The sequence below is a fragment of the Stegodyphus dumicola genome, chromosome X1, assembly GCF_044657685.1.
Source record: "Stegodyphus dumicola isolate Sdum_Otavi_A_Nest chromosome X1, ASM4465768v1".
Lineage (NCBI taxonomy): Eukaryota > Metazoa > Arthropoda > Arachnida > Araneae > Eresidae > Stegodyphus > Stegodyphus dumicola.
In genome coordinates this window covers 112323914-112350105 of record NC_140780.1, presented here as the reverse complement: position 1 = coordinate 112350105, position 26192 = coordinate 112323914, and the positions used below count along the sequence as shown (strand labels likewise).

Sequence of the window (26192 nt, the reverse complement as noted above, 5' to 3'; positions counted from 1 at the left end):
TATTGATCAGAGTAATTTTATGCAATGATTAAAGAAAAGTATGATTTCTTATATAGCATGCTGGTTTAAGGCAGTTTTTGCAGCATATTTTATTGCTTGAGAAGAATCGCATGTTATGAATAAAAAGTTTCGGTATTAGCAGTTAAGCCTACTAAGTTACTTTAAGAATTTTCCAACAGAAAATGCACTTCTTATTTCGGCTGTCGACATTGGGCAAAGCAGGAAATGAAGCCATAAGCAAAGTGATCTTATGCGTACAAAACGATGATAAGTGATCTTGCCCTTTCTGTTCTTCATCACAGATCTTGTATCTCCCTCTGCCGAATCTCCATATTTGTAATCTGTAATGCACCAGCGTCATCTCCACTGCGTTTAAGGCTTCCAGTGCAGAATAAAATTACATCGTACGTATGCTATATTTCACTTTAAACAATGTAGTTACTTGTCGTATTATTACTTTTTTTAATGTTATTTTAAGTTATAAGTATTTTTATGCTTTAATAGCTTTACTCTTTACTTAACTCTAATCTCGGAACGCTCAAAGCTTATCCATGCAAATCTATGATAAATGGGTCTTTGCTTAACATCAATTCGACTTGGGTAATAGTTCAATGAATCGTTCAAATTTTGGAAAACGCGGATGGTGGGAATTTCTATTAAACAGTTTTAAAGAAGTTAAGGAACCCACGTTTTTCATAAACTGATATGATTAAAAGGCATTTAAATGTGCACCACACAAAATATTTCTCTGCAGAGGTCATGAAAGGTACGATAATATCTTCAGATTGGCTATCGTTAAGGTAACAATAAATAAAAAGATGTCAATCATTTGCTAAGTCAATCATCTGTAGCAAGTTACAGTTTTAATGACGTTTTAATTAAATAGTGCATTAGGAACTCCTAACTAAGCTGCTAACAATAATTTAATAATCTACTCAAATTGCTTAATAAAAGAATTAAACTGGTTCATAAAACAACAGAGATCTCGCAATAGCTCAACTCGACAAACAATGAATTAAATAATATAAAAGATTAACTAGTATGTCAAGTCCCATATAATATCACCAGATATTTTAAAATCACTTCTAATTTTGAAAATAGGCTGGTACTTAAAGAACCACAATCAGTTGCAATAAAATTCCCAATAAAAATATGTAGTAGTTTTTAAAGGCTGTGAACATTTTACAAGTTTTGCTTTAATGAATTCCAAATAAATGTAGTTGTTGCTAATAGTTATTCCACAAACTTATAAGGTATTTCTCCCGCCTTCTTAGCGCTCCTTCGTGGCGTAGTGGTCAGCACTCTCGGCCCGTATTCGAGAGGTCCCGGCGAAGGCATTGCTCATTTTTCCTCGCTCCTGCTTTCAGCATCAAAATTCCTAATGTCTCTACAAAATGATGTGCAGAATAGAGCAATGCAAATCAATATTCGATTCAAATGAATATAAAGCAATAAAATGCGTATAAAACTGGTTTAATTTCCTTAATTGTTCAAGAAAAGCTGACTCAGTTTTACAACCTTAATTTTGATAAAAGTATAACTTTCATTTGTAGCAATAAAAAATAAAATCCTGTCATACTTACTAATTTTTATTTCCCTTAATAAAAACTCATACTAGCTTTTTCTTCAAACATATTGTCAAATTTATGACGCTTTCTAAAAAAGGTGCCTTATTTAACACACAAACCTTTAAAGTAAATTGAGCATGTTTTCCTTAAGACTCTCAAATTTCATCTCCTTCTTCTCAGGTCAATCAAAACACAAGATTTAAGTTCTTTAAGCCGCTTAAAATGCTAGAACTATTCTCAAAATAACATGAGATGAAATAAAACATAAAATTTGATAGTCAGAAAATTCAAAAGAGAAAATAATTAAGCAAACTTGCATTTTTTGTTTAAAAAAAAACCGACAGTTTTGGAGAAATAGCTCATACAGTCAGTGAGGGATTAGAACACACGTATTTCATAACACACTTAAAAGGGCTTATGTATTTTCCCTGTAAAACTATCCCAGGTATTAAGAAACCTTTTCAACTTCGTAAGATAAGCTTTATTTAAAGCAAGAGTTTTTAGTATATGTTCGTTTGGCATTTGGTAGATAGCGATTAAATATATATTTCCCGGTTTCTGTCACAACGATATTTAAAGTAAGAACAAAGTTCTTTTCTTGTTACCTGTTCAAAATTAAATTCCAAATTTATGTTCTTAAACTGAATATCGCCTGCAACATTTTCTCCTTTTTTAACATTTATTTGTTTACCTCTGTTACGTTTTTAAGTGCGGAGATCTTACTTAACGAGTGTTTGATGATTGTACTTATGAATAATCTTAAGAGAATTCTGTGAAAATAATTCAATCACTTCCTGAAGAAGTTATAAAACGTGCTTCCAATAATGAAAGAGTAGATGTTAGATGACTTCATGCTGGCGTAAAAAAGAATTTGTAAAAAAGCACTAGATTAAAAATTATTATTACTTTTTATTATAAGATGCTTGCGAAAAATAAGGAACATTTTCATTTATGATATATACCGAAATATGCCATACATATTGGTAGCAACAGCGCTAAAAACAGATGGTAACAGAAGAGTTTTACCAAGGCAGGCTGAAATTGCCAACTTTCTCTCCTAAATTTAAATTCTTGCCGATTGTTTCAAACTCATTTCATTTATTTAATCCGGTGGAAAAGACAACAAAATTGCAGAAAAATTCAATGCAAAAAATAATGTGTTCATTAAAATAGACCTTACATATGCGCGTAAGTGAACAGGTTCTGATACTGAATACTGGTTTCGACCCACATTCAAGTCCTGTCGAATGGGCTGGATGCACGGATATTTCCACGGTTTGTCTTAAATGTAATACACCAATTTTCCTTAGAAATTCCTTAACGAAGGCATCTCTTCTGTTAGGACTATAACTCTAGTGAGCTTTCCATAATTTGATTACCTTCCGCAGTATAATTAAATATCCAGCGTTTGACAGCAGTTCATATTACAAGCCATTGCGTAATTACTGATTTATTATATTTGAAAGAGGGATTCTTCAAACTCAGTATAAAGTTCCCAAATGTTTAACTGATAATTTTACTTTCTGCATTACACATGAGCCTAATTTCTTTCACAATTTTGATACGTCTTCCTCATGAATCCGTTTGAAAATCGTAGTACTTGTAAGGTACATTTTATGTTATTTAACCCATTTTGTTAAGATCTGGAACTGTACTGTTACTTCCTTTTTCTGTTAGCTCTCACCGGATATAAATGAGATACAAATTTTTAAGACAGAGTTCTTGAACGTTTCGAGAGAAAGTTTTCGTCAGCGATGCTGACCTTAGTACGATTCTCCCGACATTTCTAAGAATTAATTATCCGACATTAGCCATCCTGCTAACTGAAGTTATTCGCACTGTTTAGTACTGTTTAGCACCCTGTTAGTAATTAAGTTATTCGCAGCACCCTGTTAGCACCTGTATTGCACCCTGTTAGTAATAAAGTTATTCGCACTGTTTAACACCCTGTTAGTAATTTGAGCCAAAGAAAGCGATGTTTCTTTTTTTATATATATATATTTTTTTAATTTTATTTATTTATTTATATATATATAAAACTTTTCTTAATAGAGTGGATGATTTCAAGTTAATTTCAGGGAGAAACCCTAGATATTGATGTATGAAAGACACTGGAAATTATCTCGTGTAGTAGATGGTAAAAATATAGACAACGATTCATGATGTTTTTCTTCATTCATCTTATTAGATGTTTGCTTTTTCCATTAGGGCAAATAATGCCGGTTTTTAAGGTCATCAGGTCGATATTTGCCCTTCTTTAAAAAACATATTAATCCTTAACAATCCTTTAAATATCTCAGTAATTAATTGCGTATGTTTAACATTTTTCACAGTGAGAATATCGAAGATAAGTTCATTAAAATCCATATTTTATGCAGAAGTTTCACGTTTATAACAACACTTCTTCTCTGATTATGTAGGTAGGAAACGAAAGACTTCAAACCACATTAGTACACTAAATTTAAAGATTTTGTTTTTCCACCATAGTTAATAATTTTAAAAATCATATTTTTTGTGGGAAATTTATGATCGTCTTACAGAATTTATTTTATAGTTGCCATTGCAATTTATTCATTTTATGCAGTATTTGGGATAGCAGACAAGTTTTGCAATACCAATCGAAATCAACGTGGAAAGCATTTCTTTAAAATTTTTTACTAACGAAGGCAAAATGAATCAGCAGTTTATGAGTATCATTGACGGAAAGTACCTCATTTCAAGAAGTATCGTCTTCTAATTTGTTTTAATATAAATGACATATTATTTGAGCCAAGTAAACTTCTTTAGCAAAGCATCGTATTGAAATTATTGCTCTTTGATTGCCCTTAGACAAATTTAAATGTTGCTCTGGGATACAAAACCAAATCATTTATGGAAAAATAGAGCCGCAGATGTTACCCGTTTGTGCTAGAGGACTCTGTTTACAGGGATGGATTAATCAGTAAGCACTATAAGCATATGCTTAGGGCATCAGAGATAGAAGGCACCACAAAAAGGTCCTTAGGTGTTCAGGAAAACGAGCACCATAAAATTTCCTGTTCCAGTTTTACTATGGAATGCATAGTGCAGCTAAAACAACATCCTCTAAAGCCCTAAAGCTTCTAAAGCCCTGTCTATTTACCAGAAACGGCATTGGGAAACGCGAGATTTTATCATTCAATTCTGATACCACAGATCGAAAAGTTTTTTAAGTTTTGACCAATACGATTACCCTATATTCTACACTGATTTCTTCTTCTGGGGTTACCTCCAAAACTTGGATGCAAAAGGTCCTTTGGTCTCTTGTATAACCCTCTTTGAAAAACATACATCCGAGAGCGGGCTGGTCCACCGATCCATCCGTAGACGTTGCGAAAACTGTTTGGTTTTGTATTTTTGATATACCTTGAAAGTGTTTCTTCGAATTTTTGAATCACTCTCTCTATATATATTCATGAATGAATCCATTACCATGTTGATGAAGGTGCCCATAGGATTCAGTGCATAATTAAAAAAGGTACATTTATTTGCATCTGTTCATTTTTATAAATGCTTCGTATTCAAAGGAAAAATTAAATATTGTGCGCACCCGCTTTGCATTATATTTTAAGTTCTCAGATCCTAACAGACAAGTGGCATTCAGTAAATGATGGAAGCCTGTGTATTATATTCAATCAATATTTACTGATTAAAAGATTCTTTATAAACATTTATGAGAATATGACAACAATGTAATGTCGTGGTATGATATACTATATGCTACATGAAACAATGTGATGTTTCATTGAAACCTGCATCAGTACATATAAATCTGAGTTAAAAATTGTAAGTTTTATTTTTAATAGCTCTTTTTCCAAATGATTAGATATAAAAAATATAAATAAATATGTAAACACATTACATATTCCGCACGTATCAAACCATTAAATATAAGCATATAATTGTTTGCATGCACAACACTCATGGGGATTTTTTTAAGTTGAAATGCACAATGAACAAATGCATGAATAATGTGCATTAGCAGTGTAAACCAAAAATGAAAAGTACAAAAAGTAATAGAGAGTATATACATTTTTCGTCACGTATTCGTCGGGGGGCTGTAACAAAAGAAGTAAAATACCAGTCTGTTTCCGAACTGACAAAAATGACACATATTTACAAATTAAAACCTAAACATTAATTTTCCACATAAAAATGTGTGTTCTTATGATTCCAGCTTCTAAATCCTTGTATTCTTAAACACCCGGCTTTGCGTTGAGCTTGTGCTTTGATATAAAATCAAAATCGAATGGAACTAAACTAAAGCTAAAAAAAAAACTATCTTGAAAAACTTTGTAATGCAACTTTTTAATGGTTAAGTACAAATAAAAGAAAAGTAAACCAATTATTTACCTGGATTTATTTCCATAAAGCTGGAATTCTGCAATTTTAAATGCATCCTCCAAATGATCATATTCTAACCTAAGTTGACTCAGTAGCACTTCGAACGAAAGTAGAAGTTCTAGTATTTAGTATCAAAATAAGTTTTAAAATGGACTTAAATAAACTTGATGGTATGGTTGTTGCAGTTTTTACAGCTATCAAAGGGTAACTAGATTAGGTTTTGGATTGCTTTTTACATTATATGTATAAGATATGTAAGGAAGAATACTGTAATAAGTTCGAGTAGACCAGTAGCTAAACGACGCTTTAAAAATTTTAGTTATTTAGCGGTAAAAGTAGATAAAAATTTTATACTCATATTTTACTGAATCGGCTAAGTAGGAAAAAAATGGAAAAAAAAACGAAAGAGCAACGAACGATTATAAGCAGGCTGCTTATGCTTACTTCGTTGTGAGCACTGAATATGATTTTTATAATTTTCCGTACACCAAACCGTCATGAGATGTCACGAGAAATGTAAATTTACCTCTTCAAGATTTTTTTTACGTTTGTATATGATTTCTCTCATTTTTATATAATGGTTGTGTTCACTGCTTTGTTCGTTTTTTTGTTCTATATTGCAATTTCAGTAGCATATAAATTTAAAATTTATTATTATTTTTTGCTGTATGTCTATAATTATATAATTTTTTTACTATGACATAGATGCATGACGATGAAAGTCGATTCATGAAGAATTATTAGAAATTTTCTGACTGATAATTATATAAAACATTTACAGCTGCACTAATTAATTAATACATTGCTATGAAAACGATTTAAACCCTATTAGCAAGAATATAAAATTAAACGAAGAAACAAATTAATAAATGCAAAACCATTAAAAGAAAGTATCAGAATAATTATGTGTTATTTTGTTTTCAAACAATTTAGATTTTCAGCCATAATAACCCAATCAAAGTTATACAGATTTAAAACAGTAAAATTATATGGAAGGAAAAAATATATAAGATAAAATATTAATTTTACTTTGCAAATAGTTCCTTAACTCTCCCTTTTTATTTTGGCTACCTCCTCTTTATATCCCCAAAATAATAATTGTTTATAAGAAATCGTTCTAAACTGCATCATTTCAAAATTAAGCTGCCTCACGTGATTCTTACATAGCGCTAATAACGCAGATACTTGCATAACTTTTCAGACAATAATTAATTTTGAGAACCGAAATCGTTAGCATCTAGTAGGTATAAAGCTGAGTCAAAACTAAATCATTTTAATCCGGTTTTCATCTTAGACACGTCGCATTCTCGCTCTCGCTTTTGAAGCTTTCTGCTGTATCGTCAATCGAAATTAATTACTATGAAGATGTAGAAAAACCGCAAATGAGCTCGAGAAAAGGCGTGCAGATTGCGACCATTACTCTGTGTAGTTCATGTTAAGAGTATGCTTCTCAAAAATAAAAAAAAAATGTTAAATTGGTAAGTAAGACTGCTAATATCTTACATGCTTCGTCACTCCGTCATCATGCATCTACTGCTTCATGAATCGGTTTTCATCTTTATGCATCTACATCATTAAAAATGTATAATATATATATATATATAGATAGATAGATAGATAGATAGATAGATAGATATAGATATATACATTATTGATTGATATGTTATTGATATTGAATGATATGATTAGATATTGAAAATGTGTACCTATAATGAATTTGGCAGCCGTAGCAGATTTAAATAATATTTCTTTTATTGCAATTAAACATTTTGACGCCACAAATACTTAGCACATTAATCGTGCCTGTTCCAGAACAGTTACATTTTAGATGTTGTTGCGAAAGACAGAAAATAGAAAGGTAGCGTCTTATCAAGAACTGAAGTAGAAACTGAGTGCGCAGTGATCCAGTGTGGCAGCTTATTAAGAGAAAATTTCGCTTCCTGAAATTTTGAGTTAGGTTCCGAATCATCTATGCCATCAGCGTAATGTGAGTCATATATGTGGATTGATTTAGAAATGACGCAGTGCAGAAAAAGCATTACTATTTTAGAATAGAGAGGAGAAATATCAAAATTAAAGTTAAACATTAAGGGTCTAATTCTAATTTAAAATATAAAATAACTATATACATATTTTTATCTTATCATATATTTATACTATATATATATATATATATATATCATGAACAGCTTACTCTCTCTAGATATATATATACGAGTATATATATCTAGAGAGACTTAACTTTATATTATATATATAATAATATAAAGTTAAGTTATAAGAACAAACGAAAAAAGACCTATGTGGTCAACATTTTGCGCATTGTGCTGCAAAATTAAGGAAATTAGAAGATAAATTTTAGTACGCACTCTAAAAAGTTACCAAAAACTGTGGCTCCGTGAAAACTTCAACATAAGCATATTTAGTTGTTATGAAATGTGTGACAGAAGAGAAAAATACAATATTTGATTATTTACAAGTAAAATTAATAAAAAGTAAGCTATATGCTAAACGAACTAAGTAATTTTTAACACAGTAATATATATATATGTGATATACCAGCTTTTCTCCGGAATAAATAGATTGGTGAAGAATCATAAATGTAGTCGTAGCTTAAATTATCAGACGATAAGTTTAAAAAAACAGGATCCATTTATTATTATTCAGGAGAAATAGCAGTTACAAAATCAGATATCCGGAGTAAATAAAAGAATTACTAATAAATTTTAGTATGAAGTTTACTGCATCGTTACATTCAAGAAAAGCCCCCAATATTCCTTTGCGAGTCCTTTTATAGCCTCTGGAAAGGCGAAGCTTCCAATAAATGACGTCAGCCTCGTCAGCCAATCCAGTTCGCTTTAAATATCTCCAGAATATTCTATAACTGTACGTGTAGAAAAGGCGGGAAAAACAAATTGACTACGGGGCTGTGGATTTAATTCCACGTACTTTCAAATAAGAGAACGTCGCCATTAAAAATAGAAAGAACATACAGTTAGAATTTTAAGTGTATTCTTGACTATGGAATTTTATTATTACAATATATATATATATATAGTAAGCTGTTCATGAAATAATCAAGTAAACATAATACGTTTTGCAAAAATATAAGCAATAATCTTGTAGAGCTATTAGGTATCTTTTTTTCGAAGCAGGAGAAGTGATAAATGAGCAATGTCTTTGCCGGGAATAGAATCACGGACCTCTGAAATAAACGTGCAGACCACCACACTATGAAGACATGCTATAAAGACGGCAGAAATACATTATAGCCTTTTATCTAATGTGCAGGTTCGCCACGTAGCAAAACATTTATACAATTTTTTGCTTTATATAAAAAAATTCTGATATGCTGAAAAGTTGTCTTAAACTCGGATGAATCGCAGTTCAAATTCCAATGCACACTAAGACCTTTAAGAATTAAATGCTTCCCTACATCTTGAAATGGCCTTATTTTGCAAAATACCTGTCACCAACACAAGAATTCCAAGAAAATCCTTCGTTACAAACTTATTCTTAACATCGAATCAAATTTTATACATGGTTTCTAAACGTTCGGTGTCTGAATAAAAAAAATATTTCAATTTCTGAGCGCTTTTGCATTTTATCTGCGACATAAATTCAAACCTTGAGGCGTTCAAATTTCAATTTAATACTTTACTGCCTTCAGATATGGATAGCTCCAAGATTTATTTTCATATTACAGGAAAAAAGCGTATTAGATATTTTCCTTAGCTCGTTAGAAAATAAAAGCTTAAATTAAAAACAAGTATAGCTTCCTTATAAGCCTTCATTTTCTTTTTTTCACATCGTGCTTAAGGCAAATTTATGCCTTAATAGCAAAGTTTTTAATTTCATTTTTTAGTATGCGCCATTTTGTTTCTTTGAAAGAAACCACCTTACTTTTCTTCGCTTGTGTAGCCCTTGTAGTCCATCTCCATGAATTGTATCTATAGCAAAATGTTTGCAATCAATTAAAGTTTATATATTTCAGATTTGAAATAACTAGACCAATAGTTGCATTATTTACAAAGGCTTTCCGACAACTGCCAAAGCAGTAAAGAAATTATACTTTATATACGTTATTTTCGAAGTTAAATAGCGAAGAAATCCCGAAAAGCTATGCAGCGCATAGCATTTGGTTTGGCTTGACTGTTGACGTATGCATCATTTCCACCTTTATTGGATACTTCTCGTCCCACCAGCGGCTGAGAGGTGAAAGCCGCTTATCTTAGTAATTTGTCCTCGGTTCAAACATAGGCCAAATAGGCTGACTGCATAATTGGTTCTCGCAGTTTTTCTATGTGTAACGTGAATAGGAGCCAGTTTGCCCTAGAAAGACCTCTCTGAAGGCCTTTTTCCTCTTGGGCTGGTAGCCCTTCTGAGCTTTGCTATATTCCAATAGCTAACTAACTCAGTGTTTTTTTATGTACCCTGATTATAATGGATTGCACCTCTTAGAATCAGTGGCTAAAAATTTCTTTCCACTGCAAATTCAATTAATTACTTCTTAAATATGTTTTTATTCTGTGAATATTATTTTAATCGGTACTTCTATTGTTTTGAAATTTCAAATTCGCCTTCATTATCAGTTTTTCCCCTTCAAATTTCGTTTTAATTAGTCTATTAGCTTTTTTGTTAAATTAACTAAAAATATTACATTTACGACATTAAACACCACTGCAGAAAACTGTTTAAGTTTTATTTTTATTTTATTATCCTTTTCTTATTCAATCCTGACTTTGTTCACTTATTCACAGATTCATTTTGCCTCTAGATTGAACACAAAAATGCTCCGTCCAAACAGGAAAGTGGTTAGTGACGCTCAATGCCGGACCAAAGGGACCTGGGTTCGAATCCTCGAGAAGGCATGGCTGTTTTGTAAATGTATAGTGTCTGTGTGGCATGACGGCACTCAAAATATATTGCGTGCTGAAATTCTTCTCGATAGGTTGATGGTAGGGAAGAGAAGAGGGGTGGGAGATACCTCGGACCCATCCGCAGAAGTGATAAAAATTGGGACGGAACTGAGCAAAGTGAAACTGTCACCACAGGGCACTCAAGCCTCTTGCGAAAAATAGACGCATTCTTGTATTCTTTGCACGATAAAATTCGCGATCTTTTCCTGATTAGGTCAGACAAGTGAGATTTGTCACAATAAATACAACACAAAAAGGTTATTTTTTACCTCCATAACTTTATATGACAATGGAATAAAAAATATCACTCTGTTTTACAGAAAAAATAACAAAACAGACGTTACTCGCGCTGTTGTTGCTTCCAAGCAAATTTTCATTCTCCTCATATTTCAGTGATGAGCGTTCTGTTCTCTCAATACTCTTTGTTTGGTATATAAATGCTAAGATTTCTAGGAAGATTTAGCATTTAGGAAGGCCATAAAGATTTAAATCACATGAGTTATTGTTTCGATTCTCTACTAAAATGTAAACAGATTCAGAACAGTTACTCCCATTCCTGAGCTCTGGGTGGCAGTCAAGAAAGTATCTTAAAACAGCATGCATCTCCTTCCTCAGTAATCTCTTAGTATTTTAGAGCTGCATGAGTTACTATTATTTTTATAGCGTAAAATTAAAAATATCATATCGTATTTTAAGCAAAGATCGAATCTTAAGAAACGATACCGTATTTTAAGGAAAAAATGTAAGTATAATATGTATAATGATAATTTTTATGTGATGTACCAAGCGTTCGTAAAAATTTTAAATATTCTTGTACCTGTAATTATATTGCTTTATACTGCTTTTCTTAATATTTACATAAAGTGTGTATGAAGAAATAATAAATCACATGCTTGACATACTATTGAACAGTCAGAATAATGTCTCTTATTTTGCCATCATATGAAAAATCTAACTTTTGAATTCAGCTCCTTCAAATCTAATTATTGTTTAGAACTCTAAGAAAAACAAATTAGATAAAATAGTTATCTGGTTCAATGCCGTTTTGTACTAGCAAGGAAGGTTACTATAAATATTAAGAGAGAGAATATGCGTATTGTAAGGATATTCCTATGCAAATACCTACAATGCAAAAGTATAGTTGCAGAAAGATTCTAAATATGGCATAAAATGTAACGGAGTTTAGTATTGATTCCAAATATAAGAGAAACGAGTCACATTTTGCTGTGAGAGACATAAAAAATTCTCGATCATATTCCTTGCTCCTAAACTCGTTTCAGCTAAATTAATGAGCACTATAATGAAAGTAAGTTACATTTTCTTATGTTAAAGTCTATATTTAAAGCAAATAAGGAAATTTTTGAAAGTAGACTTTGGCACTAATCCTCTTTCTCTCTACTGTTTTCGATTCGAGACTCACTTTTAAAATAACAAATCATTTGCCATCAATTTTTTTTTGTCTGCTTGTAAAAATTCTAAATAAATATTCACATGAAAAGAATAGTGTTATGTATTAATTGCTATTATTTTCAAGCTTTAAGTTATTTGCTTACTTAATTCAGTTTTGATCAGTAATTGAAGTTATTAATATTTGCTTTAGTTGTTTAAAGTTTGTTGTAAGTTTAAACTGTAACTATTGTAAACTTTAAATTTAGGTCTAGTTGCTTTAAAAGTTTTCTTAAGTTGAAGTTGGTTAATTTTAATTTGAGTTTAGGGACTCAAGTTTACTTGTTTATTGTACTTTTGTTTTGCTCCTTAAGGTTGTTTAACTCTTAACTTTAATTATTTTAAAGTTTTGCTTGCTGCACTTTTGAAGTGTTAATCTTTTTAATTTAACTTAATTTTTACTCCTCTTTCTATTAAAGTGTATTGATTTCATATTTTCTGACTGGTGGTAAGGTAAATGAATAGTATTTGAAACTCAGTTTGAATAATGAGTGTGTATACTGAATTTCTGCTAAAGAAACAAGTTATATTGTGCTGACATTTTAATGAATTTAATTGTTATGTAATAGTTTAATTTTTAATGTCCTAAATTCGTTTATTGTGTTGAAACACTATTCACTGGTTCTGAAAAATTTTCACATCCAAAGTGTCGGTTGACAACTTGTTTCTCAGAATTTCTTATCTGGGGATTACTGCACCCCGAAATTCTTTCGCCAAGCTTTCTAATACATGTTCTGATGACTGCACCATCTGGAGTTTTTACTTAAACAGAACCCCGTTTGCTGTCCCATCTCTAGCAGGGAAATGTTCTACGAAGAGGTTATTTATGAGAGTGAAAAGTCGTTGGATAGGAAGCTCGCAATGTTGAAGTTGCACCCCGGGCGAGGCTAGTGCTCCCCCCCTTTTCTATCAGCAGAAAGGACGTTGACCCAGCGGAGTGGCCGTGGAGGTCGAATAGTTGAACCGCGCTAGTTGGCGTCTTCTGGTAGTCGGGAAACCTCTTCCCGTAAGATTTCTCTGTTTGAGTTGCTGTGCTTGGCGTTCTTCCGAATATCATACTTCGCCAATTTTTTTCAAAAGCGCGCCAGGTATTTAAGTGGCTGCGCAGTGGATGACGGGAGACGGAGAGAAAGAAGAGAGCGGAAACAAGAAGCATCGCAGCGTGATCGTCACAGTACCTCTTTAGAAGTCGAAAAAAATTCCATACGAAGATGAAAAATATGGAATGGCTGCGAAGTATGAGAAGAAAGCAGAATCTTGGAGGATAAAGGACTAGATCCACTGGAAAGACCCCTGCGCCGCTGAAGGTTTAATTTTCGCCGAAATTATCATGACGGTTTGGGACCAGCAGCCCAGGAGTCTGCCTAAGGGAAATTGCAGAATGGCGGAGTTCCAAGCCGCCGCCTCGGGATCAGCATTTAATTAATAGTCTCTTATTTTTTTCTTTCGTTTTACAGATTTTCTTTCCCGGTAATGTACCCTACAACTGCAGTATGAAAAATTTGAATGTAAAGAATACCAGTGAATGATTCGGAGGTGTCCTCTCCTATAATTTTAGAATGTTAAATCATTATAAGGTATGTTCCAGTTTATTCTGATATGTCAACCAAAAATGTTAACGTTGATGACCGCCACCACCCAAATTAAACAAATTGTAACTGCAAACATTTAATGTCTCTAAATAAACGTAAGAATGATTTTTACTTACCTTGTATTATATTTAATTATATACTTCCCATCACTCATCGATATCTGAAGAAGAGCTCTCATCCACTGCGTTTCCGGACAAAGAAATTACTTTAAAGGAATTAAAATTCATTGTTGCCCATTTGCCGAAACGGAAAGCTCCAGGCCCGGATGGCATTGACTATGCCATCGTCAAAACTGCCATCTTGGCCTCACCAGTATTTTTTGTTATATTTTTCAACAAGTTATTGGCAACTGGTACTTTTCCTAGGTCTTTTAAAATAGGCCAGGTTGTCTTGTTTTTAAAGAAGGATAGAAACCCGACTGAGGCTACTTCATTTCGACCCATTTGCCTACTTCCAGCGCTTGGGAAAATTTTTGAGAAGATACTGATGACTCGTCTGCGTTTTCATCTACATCAACACCAAATTATTAGTTCTCGACAATATGGCTTTCGGCCCGGTTCATCTACATTACATGCACTGCATGATATCACACAAGACATCCTGAATAATAAATTCTCTGGCTACCACACGGCATTAGTCAGCTTAGATCTTAAAAGCGTATTCGATAGTTTGTGGTGGGTAGCTATTAAGCAAGCTCTGGTAAACTCCAATTGTCCGAGTAATAGTATTTATAAAGTTTTAGAACACTATTTGCAAGACAGACGTCTTATTGCAGTACATCCAGCGGGAATTATCGAAAAAGTACAGACAAGAGGATGCCCGCAAGGTTCTTGCGCAGGTCCTCAACTCTGGAACCTCACTTTTAATAAGATCCTTCACGCTCCCTGGCCTGATCATACGCATATATATGCGTATGCCGATGATGTGGCTCTTGTTATCCGGGGACATTCTCGCGAAGTTTTACAGCAAAATTGCAATGAGTCTCTTCAACTCAACAGCATTGTGATGATCTGAAATTGATTATTGCTGAAAACAAATCCAAGGTACTTCTTGTACCTAAGAAAGGAGGTTCCTTGGTCAGGCGACCAAGAATTGCCCTCAATGGCCACAGGTTGCAAATCCTCAGAGAAATCAAATATTTGGGAGTTATCATTGATGATAAGTTAACCTGGATCCAACATATTCTGTCCATTAAAAAACGAACACAGATGATTACCAAACAGCTTCGTTATCTTCAGGGATATCGGTGGGGATTAAACCACCATATCCAAAAAATTATATATACTACTGTCACAGAAAAGATTGTTACTTACACCGCCGCTGTTTGGGCACTCCCCATGCAGGGGAGAAAAATCAAACATCTTTCAACCATCCAACGCCCTTTTGCCCTGAGTATAACTCGGGCATATATTACAACTTCTTCGGACTCACTAAATGTTCTAGCCGGTCTACTCCCTCTTCATATTAGAACTGAGGAAGAGGCTGTTCGTCAATTACTTGTGCAACTACGCAGGCCTATCACATTTGATGGAGAACATTATTTGCCTGATGACTATGAAGCAAAACTGAAACCTTTTAGTATTCATCCAGCAGACTATGGGTTTGGAGTTAGGCTCCATATTCCACCATTAGTGTTTCGTAATTCTTCAAGCCACGTGATATATACTGATGGCTCAAAGATAGATGATAACGTACGAAGCGCTTTCATTGCTTTTCATGATAATCTTCCTCTAGCCCATTGGAAGGGACATTTATCTATACAGAATGTTTTTCAAGGGGAAGCAGTGGCGATAGCACGCGCTATCCGCTACTTGCTGACTCAGAATATAACACAAGCGACAATCAATTCTGATAGCCTTCCTGTCATCCACGCCATTGGCAATCCTGAGCATTCCTCTCCATTTATACGAGACATTCAACAGGACTTACGTGCTTCTTCGTCTTTCACTATTCATATTGCTTGGGTTAAAACGCATGTGGGAGAATATGGTAACGAACTTGCAGATGCCTATGCCAAGGAGGCGGCTTCTGGTGATGCTGATGAGAATATATCCATTCCTTAGCCACATTCTTTTCTCAAGCGAACTTTACGTCTTCGAGCAATTAGTAAGTGGCAAGAGGAATGGGACAATAGCTTCACCGGTCGACGTACTTTCTACCATCTTTTATATGTGTCGACAGATCGCTGCTGTGGCAATGCCCATATTCCCCGTTACATTTCAGGGCATGGACCTTTTCCTGAATTCTTCGCACGCTTTGGCATTAGTGATACCAATGTCTGCAGTTGTGGTGAACTCGGCTCTCCGGAGCACTATTTAGCCAATTGTCCCCTGACAGAAGGCCTACACATACGATTTCCTACGCAAAATCGTCAGGCATTTTGCAAACTCTTAGTTAAGCAAAGACACTTGATCCGCAAACTAAATTGCGTAATGGAGAAAGTCTCCAGCATTGGGCTTGACCTATGTCAAGTTTAATCTAAATGCTTTACAGGAAATATATTAACCATGTACTATCTGCTTTTTGTAGCTAGACTGTTAATAACAAATGAAATATAAGTTTGACTGCATCACGTTAGTTTGTGTGTATCGAACTCCATCTATCACCTTTTCAGGTTTGTTAGAAATTTTTATTTTTATTTTTATTTATCTATTTATATACATGTATATATATATATATATATATATATATATTAAATTCGTAATCGATTTTGTATTATTATTATTATTATTATTAATTTTTTAAGCTATGTCTTTACATAGTTCTCACGTTGGTTTGATTGTACTGTACTCTTCTATCGATAGTATGCTTTTCTTATTAAGTTGATTGTCTATAAGACAATCATTATCTTAATCATTGTATCATGCTTACAAGTATCTTCATTCAGTATAGTATTATCAGTAAATTATGTTGGTATGTTCTATTGTAATGTATAGTGAGCCTTTGTACTATAACAGAAATTGTATAAATGTTTATTTGATGGCATCATGTTAATCTAATTACATTGAAATCTGTGTCATGTTGTAAGAATCTGTCTACTTTTTATTTAGCACACAATTTCAATATCATTGTTTCTTGTCTCATGTTAGCTAGTTTCATTCTTAAGTCAGCAAGTATAGCATTATCAGTAAATAATTCCAGTCGGTCTGCAAATATCGCATTCAGTCAGTAATATAGTTCTGTCGGTACTATAGCTATTGTTGACAATATGGATAGTTTCAGTCAGCAAGTATAGGTTTTTCCGCAAATTCTTCTTTATTTGTAAGCAACTTTCTGCCTTTGTATATGTTTTTGTTTAACTATTGCATATTTTTACACATGACTTGTTTGTTTGTTTGTTTCGTACTCTCCTACTGTTCATATGCATTTTTCATTTAGTTACTTTTTTTATAATAGCAAGCATTATTATTCAGTTAGCAAGTATAGCATTATCCGCATACTATGTTACTAAGTTCTATTGTACAATATGTTAGGTCAGCTCTTTAACATACCAGAAACTGTAAATGTTAGTTTGGCATCATGTTAGTTAATTGCATTGTACTATCTATCGCTGTATGAATCTGTCAACTTTTTAATTAAAAAGTAAATATTATATATATTATATAGCATTTGTATATGTTCTTGTTTACCTATCGAATTTTGAGCCAAGCATTTATACAGATTTCATGTTGGTTTGTTTGCACTGTACTGTATTTTCTACTGTTTTTACGCATTTTTCATTTATCTACTTGTTTATAAGAAAATAATTGTTGTATGCTTTTTTTTTATATTATATTAGCATGCATTATGATCCAGTCAACAAATCTAGCATTATCAGTACACTATGTTACTATGTTCTATTGTACTATATGTTCAACTGTATTATTTCTGTCAGCTCTTTACCATACCAGAAATTGTAAATGTTAGTTTGATGGTATCATGTTACTTATTTATTTTGAACTTATCTAATGTAGTAAGAATTTGTCACGTTAGCCTGCATCGGGCTCCCAACTATTTAGCCAGTTTGTATTGTACAATTTTTTACTGAATGTAAGAACCTTATCCTACTGAGCCGACTACATCCTACTGACTTGCAAAATCTGCAAATTTGAGCAATATACATGAATTACATAAACAAAATATTTAACTTGCAGACTTTGATCTATAGATTTTGTACTACATCTATAGAATATGGACTATAGACTTTGAACTGTGGATTCTGAATATAGACTTTGAACTATAGACTTTTGTTGGAACTACAAACTACTCTTCATCACTACTATTTCTTTTCGTCGCATATTATATTCAAAATTCCGCACATATTTTAAAGAGTTATGTCATATAGTATGTTAAAAATTTTTGTATTACATTCAAAATTCTGTACGTTTATAATTATGCTATTTTATACATTATGCTTCAATTTTTTTTTTTTTTACATTCCAAACTGTGTATCATTTCAAATTATGTATTCATTTCAATTATGTATCATTGCAAATTTTGTATTCATTTCAAATTATGTATCTGTTTGCTAATATCAATAAACGGCTGGGATCACGTAGTGGGGAGACGGCGCTAAACCAATTAACCAAATGGTAAAGGCGTGGTGCCTGTCTTCCCCGTTCCTAAATCCTAAATCCTATATTTAATTATAGTTATTTTACACTGGACCTTAGTCATAGAATGGGTTATAATTAAAATCACAACGCAAACCTTTTTTATAATTTAGAATTGTTTTATTGTTTATGTTTCCCTCTGATAATTACACGTATTGTTATTTAATGTGATTCAGACAGTATTGGTTGAGAAAATGTTTACTTATGTTTGCACATATTCACACATTTACCTACTACAATATAGGTATTAACATGAAAATTTTCAAATACACAGTGATGATGTTTAGTAGTAATTATAGCATATGACTATATGTTTATACTGTTCTATAAATAATAACTTAACAATAGTATCTTATGAAACAAGCCACACACGCGAAACAACAACAACCACTTATATATAGAAAGAATTGCTATGTATTTTAAATCATTGTATTTTCAGGAAAATAGTTTAACAAAAATTATATTTTACTTTACAAAAAACGTGCCTAACAAATTCACTTTGTTAACGCTATCAAAAATATTTTTGCAAAGCAAAGTGAAAGATACTTTCTAAAGTTTTTAATTAATTATTTATATAGTTGTATATATGGAGTCTCAGCTTGTTTTCTGTTAACGATGATGAATGCACTGACATCCATGCCGAGGTTAGCTATCTTAAGACATACGCAGTTAATCGCAGCTTATTGCGATACTTAATTTTTAATTACCATTGTATCGAAGAATCCAATTTCGTAAAGTATCAAGACGAGAAAGTTGTTTGTTACTTTGTTTGCAAGTTGCTTTTTTTACAAGGAGAGGATAGTAGAGTTATTAGGTTTTTTTGAAGCAAGAGACATGAAAAATATGCAGTGCCCTCTCGCCGGGACTCGAGTCCTGGAGCTCTCGAATACGCGTCGAGGATGCTTCCAATTACACCACGAAGGGGTACGGAAAGGAGGAAGAAAATACCTTATAAGGCTTCTCATATTCAATTGATATAAACAGAGCTGGATCAGTTTTTTTTCCGATAAATGTTCTGTTTTAACGATATGTTTCCTAAGAAATTAATTAAGTCATTATCATTTTTTGTCCATATAACTGCCTTTTTGTCCACCTGGAAAGGATTCTCAAGCCAGTTCATCTGCTGGAACTTTCCATTTCATCTTTAAAATATAAATTGAACTTGTATTTCAGTCATTTAAAGTGTTTTGAGATCTGGAAATTATGTTAACTTCAATATTTATATTTCGGTTCCCAAAGTTTCAAATGTTTCAAAGTTATCATAATTTCGTTCTTCAGTAGTTTTCTTTCATAAAACAAGTTTTCCTGATAAATGCTCTGATTGTATCAGGCATTCTAAATGTTTCTTGTTAATACAAATTTAATTCGTTAAGTTTTAGAAAGATATCTACTAAATTCGTCAACTTCAGAACAAACGCTGCTCCCGCAATGATTTCTCAAACTCACTTCTACATTTAGCTTTCAAAAACATTACAAATTCTTTACGGAGATTCACAGATCCTTTTTAAAATTTTCCTTCGAGAATTCCAATGCACTTCTGAGCGAATACCATTTAACAGAAAATTCAAAACGCTTTTAACACTATGCGGTAACCACTTAGGTACTAATACTTCGCTATGACAATGAAAAACTAATAAAATTAGATTACGTTCAGTCACTCGATTACCAGATCTAGCATGGTCCCTAGCACTATACATTACAAGACATTTCATCCATTTTCCAGACCCTTTCGTATTTCTTTAAGTGCTAAGGATGTTGAATATATCCTCGCTTGTATTACGATGAATTGGGTAGCAGCACAATATATGTTCATGGAGTCATTCCTAAAATGTAAATATAAACTCATAAAATTGACATAAGCTTTGGACATCGGGAGGGGCATCAAGCTCGACATCAAAATTCCTGCTTTCTTTAACCTTTGTGAATAATCTAAACTTCAATATATTTCGACATTTCGTTAATCCTTCTAGAGACGATATCATTTGAAATTGGAATCATGTTAATTTTTTGAATCCAAAACGCCGAAATTTTCAACTATATCTTTTATTGCGGGGACACTCATTTCTTCAATCATAAAAAGGCTTACCAATTTCCGTTATTTGTAAACTTATTATATATGAAGCGTGCGTATGGAGTGTTTATATTGATTTTGGAAAGATATCGAAAAAGAAAGGTATTTATTTTTCCTTGGAATGCTTTAAACCCTTCTAATTTCTTTCCAAAAAACTCGAGTGGTTTTTATCTTAACATTGTGATGCTTGAACTCATTCTCTCATTTGTAAGTATCTCAAAACAGCCAGCTGTTGCCAGGAGCTGTAAAATATTCATACCCTCGACTTAAATAATCAACAACTAATTTGAATTATGGTGAGGGCTAAGGAAAGACGTTATAGTTAAGGCTCAAATCATGATAGCTGGTTAAATAATATAAAATTTTATAATTTATTACAAATTATTCTTCAGAACCTTAGTTCTCCAGTGTGACTGATGTCACTGTGTTACTAATCATTGTTTTAATCACTGATAAAATAAAAACTTTGGAACAAATTCGGAAATAAACAGAGAGGTTAGCTGTACTCAGTCTTTCGTACTAAACCAAAAAAAAAATGGCAAAATAAGTCAAGATGAAAACAACAGACTAAATTACGACTCCTAGAGAATAAATACTTCTAAAGGACTGGATGCAGGAAATTCTCCAAGTATTCTACTGGTGGCAGGTGTACTTATACCAAGAGAAAATCCAAAATCTTCAATAATGTAGTACGTCCTAAACCCTTCTTTTTTGTTTTTCGAAAGAAATTCGCTCCATTTTCCTATCCTTTATTTTATCACGTTGGGAACCTGTTAGTATAAATCTTTCCTCTTTTTTATCTGTCACAGCTGTGGAAATTGCAGGCGTAGTCGACACAAAATCAATAAACTTTCAGATCGACATAGCTACAGAACTCGAACACGTTTCGGGATAAGGCCAAAAAAAATTTGAAAAAAAAAAAAAAGATCAAATGTTACCTCTAGGCGAAAGATCAAGATAAGCACTGGTACCGTGAGGTAATGGAAAAAATATGGCGAAAGAGAATTTCCAGCACAAATTCATTAGTACGAAGTGTGATAAAAGATCTTGTTGTGTATAAGCGAAGATCGGAATCTTCTTTTTCGAATTTTTATATGGTTGATGTACTATTTTAGGTCTGTGAGTAACTAAGTGATATATGTGTGAGAATGTGCATTCGTTAAAATTATAAAAATTTTTAAAAATAACAAAAATGAAAATACATTATGAAAATAAAACTAGTATAGTTATTTTGAATCAAACAATGGGTTTCAGAAATAAATAAAAAAAATTTGAAATAAAATTCTTGATGAATACATGTGTAGAGACGTTAGGTTTTCTTTTAAACAAGACAGATGAAAAATGAGCAACGCCTTCGCTGGGACTCGAACCACAAGCCTCTCCAATACGCGCTGAGCGTGCTGACCACTACACTACGAAGGCATGCTAAGAAGGCGAGAGAAATACCTTATATACACCCCCTTTTAAAGGGCAACCCAATCGCCAAATCCTGGAGGTGGAGAATCATCATCCACCACCCTTTCTGTTCGGGCGCCACTCTAGAGACATCAGGTTTCTTTTGAAAACAGGAGAGGTGAAAAATGAGCAACACCTTCGCCGAGACTCGAACCACGGGCCTCTCGAATACTCGCCCAGAGTACTGACCTGACTATTACACTACGAAGGCATGCTAAGAAGGCGAGAGAAATACGTTATACATGTACTTAGTGAATTTTTTTAATTTGTATTTGAAATGGAAATCTATTCTTCTTTTCTCTTCATTTACAAACGGTTAACTAAAAGCCGAGTGCATAAAAATTGCCAAATACTAAAATTCTCTCTGGGTTTGCTTTTCATCAACTAAATGGGCTGACTGCTTGACGATTTCGTAATTTTCTCCACGGCGTGATTCGTATCAGTTTCTCTGACGAAAGCATCTTTTCTAAGAACGATAGGGCGAAACTACTTTTTCCAATACAAATAAACGAATTTAACTTTTTAAAAACAAGTCTTCTAATATTTTACTACAATTCCTGTCCTGTATGGTATGGTGATTATCGAAGACTGACTAATAGCCCGAAGTTGTATCCAGAGTTTCGAGTATTGAGCAAGGCTTGGTAACACGTGCGTTGTTTTTCGCCTCCTGGAGCGAGCAAAATCAGTTTCACCTCTTGGTACATCCTAGACGCGGCAAAATAATAAGTCGGCGAAATGACCGCTAGATTCAGCCATATTTTTCCACAATCTCTTAAGCGTAAACGTCTGCTGTTTATAAAAGTATGCAAAACATTATGAAAAATTACACACAAATATGGAAAACTTACTTTACAATTTTCCTCGATAAATTTAAGCACTGGACATTGGTTTGTCACATTTTTTTTCATTTTTGCAGTGCTTTTGCCTTTCTCTATTTTCTTGAAACTTTGATTTTTACATTTGGCTTCTTCTTATCTTCACGGGTCATTTTACAAAAATTGTATCTTTTCGACATTCTATTCAACTATTTTTATGCATACTTACTCAGTTACTGAAATTTATATAAAAAATTTGTTTAATAAGCATTTCTAAAAAGGAATCTTTGCTTTGATATGAAATTGAGACTAATTGTCGTTTCTCATGTATTTACTCGTATTATAAATTGTAATTAATAGCAAAATGTGAAATACACTCTTTCTTTTGAGTTGTGGTGGGGTAGTTTTATTTTCATGAATGGTCTAAATAATTCCCTTAATTTTTATTTTTACACTGATCAGTTTTTAATTTTTTACTATTTTCTAATTATATTTCAATTATTTCAAGAAAAAGTTTAAAAATTCAAAATTAATTTTCAATTTTTTTACACTTAATTTTTTTGCAATTCATCCAGATAAGATTGTTCCAAGGATAATTCTCTTTACTGCTTCTTGATAAATACCAAAGATTTGTATATTTTATTTAATTATTTAATTGTTTGCTTTATTTTAATTTGAAAGTTTGTTCAAGAACGATTTCGGTGTTTGTGTTTCATACTGTTTCTTTTCTTTCACGTTAGATAACTGACCCCTTAGAATATATTTATATTCAAATTTGTTATATTTTATTCGCATTTAGTTCGCAGCACTTTACTCAACATTAGTAATTATGAATTAAATATTTTTCATTTATTTATCTCTAAATATGTATATAGTTATTATTATTATATCTATACCTTTACTGTAAATTATTTCTTTTGCTACCAAGCATCCAGGATATTTTAGAATAAGAGTTTTTATAAAATTTGTTAGCTAAATCATTTTGTCATTTTTTTCGACTTTTTCATTTGATGTAAATAATTTATCTTATTCTTATTCTTCTTTTCAGTTTTTTTCAGATGGACATTTGTCACGTGTTACGTCATTTCGTTATGCGTCATGTCAGTATGCCAGGTAAATTCCCATTTCGTAATTAATTTCTTACGAGAGATTAAATTAAGTCCAAATGTAATATTGAGTTAATAGATTATAGAAATTTATAAAAGATTCAGATTTTTCAGATTATAGAAATTTATAAAAATTATTAAATGAATTAACTAGTTTTCATTATTTCAACATTTTGATTTGCATCTAATATTTTACCTCATTGGGTGATGACAAGGCAAGTTTTTATTTGGGAATAGACTTTAGCCGTTTAATTTGTCTGACGTAAGAAGCATTGTAGAGGTTGAAATATTTCATAAAAATATGACATCATTTAATTAATTCGCTTTTAAGGTATTTCTTCCGCTTTCCTAGCGTGCCTTCGTGGTGTAGTGGTTCTGCAAGATGGGCCGGTATTCATTACGTTCGTGGTTCGATTCCCGGCGAAGGCATTTGCTAATTTTTCATCGCTCCGGCTTCCAAAATAAATCCTAATGTCTCTACAGTGGCGCCCGAACTAAAAGGGTGTTGGACGAGGTTCCTCCACACCCAGAATTTGGCAATTGGCTTCCCTAAAAACCCCAGTCGCCCTCTAAAAAGGGGAGTATATAAGGTATTTCTCCCGCTTTCCTAGCGTGCCTTCGTGGTGTAGTGGTTATGCACGCTGCGCCGGTATTCCAGAGGTCCGTGGTTCGATTCCCGGCGAAGGCGGTTGCTAATTTTTCATCTCTCTGACTTCCAAAATTAATCCTAATGTCTTTACACGCTCATTAAATTTTTGTTTAAACCATACTTAACTTTTCATATAATAACCATTATAGCACTTCTCCTGGCTGTAAACACTTGAACAAAATGGTTTGTCGCAACATTTTACTGGTTTTTATTCCATTTATTGCTATAAAGTACTTATTTTTATAGTATTCATTTTGCTCTGTGGTATTATTTGTGTTTCTGTTTCATCTCAAGTTTTACTCTAATGTATATTATTTTTGGGGGTTCTGGAAAGAGTATAAATTTTGGAATGTAGAATATAGATTTGTAAGCCACGGATAAAGGGCATTATAAAAAAGCCGCAGTTAGAGGGCGCAAATGTGAGAAGCATGAGAGAGCGCGAAGAAAGTGTAATGTTGTTTATGGATGCTTTAAAAAAAGGATTTGTCAGCATGAGGCTGTTTGTACATATGCACAGTATAATTATATTAATGAACCTAAAGAAATAGTAGAATGTGATTATTCCAAAGAGTGAAGCCAAAAAACGCTTTATAGATTTAGTAATGTAAAATTTTTTAAAAACTTTCCTCTATGTGCATGTAGAGATATACTGCACTATTTATAATTAACAATTTAATTTTATATTACGTTCAGTTTTTTTTTAATGTTTGACATCGTTTCATAATATAAATCCGTGTACTTATAGGTCTAGCATGATCCTGGGGTAGATAGAGAATGTATTTTTTTTATTTCATTATATATGTACAAAAAGAAACATTACTTTAAAACAAAGTTAAAAACAAAAGTTAAAAACAAAGAAAATATTTTAACCAGTCCTGCGCTGCAGGATTGAAGTAAATTAAACTTTAAGCATCTAAAGTTAATATTAAATTCTAATCAAAGCAATTCCTCAACAATATTAATAATTGCAACCTTGGATAAGAGGATATATACATATATATATATATGCATGTATGTTATGTAAGTGTGTGTGTGTGTGAAGGTAAAAAAAATATAAGAGCTAACGTCTAATTCTAATTGGTAATAACTCTTATCATAATATATCAACCTAAACTGCCTTATTCCACATCAATCCGTTTCATGTCATCTTGCATAATTCATCAACGCAGATATTTTTTATCCAATCAGATTTCAGATTTCTGTTAAGAGCCTAAACTTTTTTACTTACTTTCCCACGCTGCTTCTGAATGCGTCACTCTTGCCGATTTGCTTCGCTCTTGCAAAATGCTTCTGTGTGCTGCCTTCAAAAATATATTTCTCAAGTTTTACCAATGCAAGACGTTCTTTACGTTTTTGTGTTGGATTAAGTAAAACTGTGCGTCAACCATGAATAAAAAAGAAATGACTGAATTTGGCCACGTCTACAAGCCTCTCTTTTATGCATCCATCTAGAACGCTTCCAGTTTGCCAAATTAGGATATATATATATATATATATATATGTATATAAATAATGCAAAATGAATTTTATACAAATTCTTCAAAATTGAATTTTTTACTTCTTTTGTTGCACCAACCCCCGATTGACGACGCAGCTAAATATATAAATTTCTTATTT

At 32.6% G+C, this 26192-nt stretch overlaps 1 long non-coding RNA gene across 1 annotated transcript in view; it reads left to right on the top strand.

The window, feature by feature from the left end:
• LOC118185245 (uncharacterized) overlaps positions 1–26192 on the top strand; it is a 57032-nt gene that overhangs the window by 14814 nt on the left and 16026 nt on the right. Inside the window, exon 2 of the long non-coding RNA XR_004757567.2 lies at positions 23869–23933. This is a non-coding gene — a long non-coding RNA (uncharacterized LOC118185245). The remainder of the gene's footprint in view (positions 1–23868; positions 23934–26192) is intronic.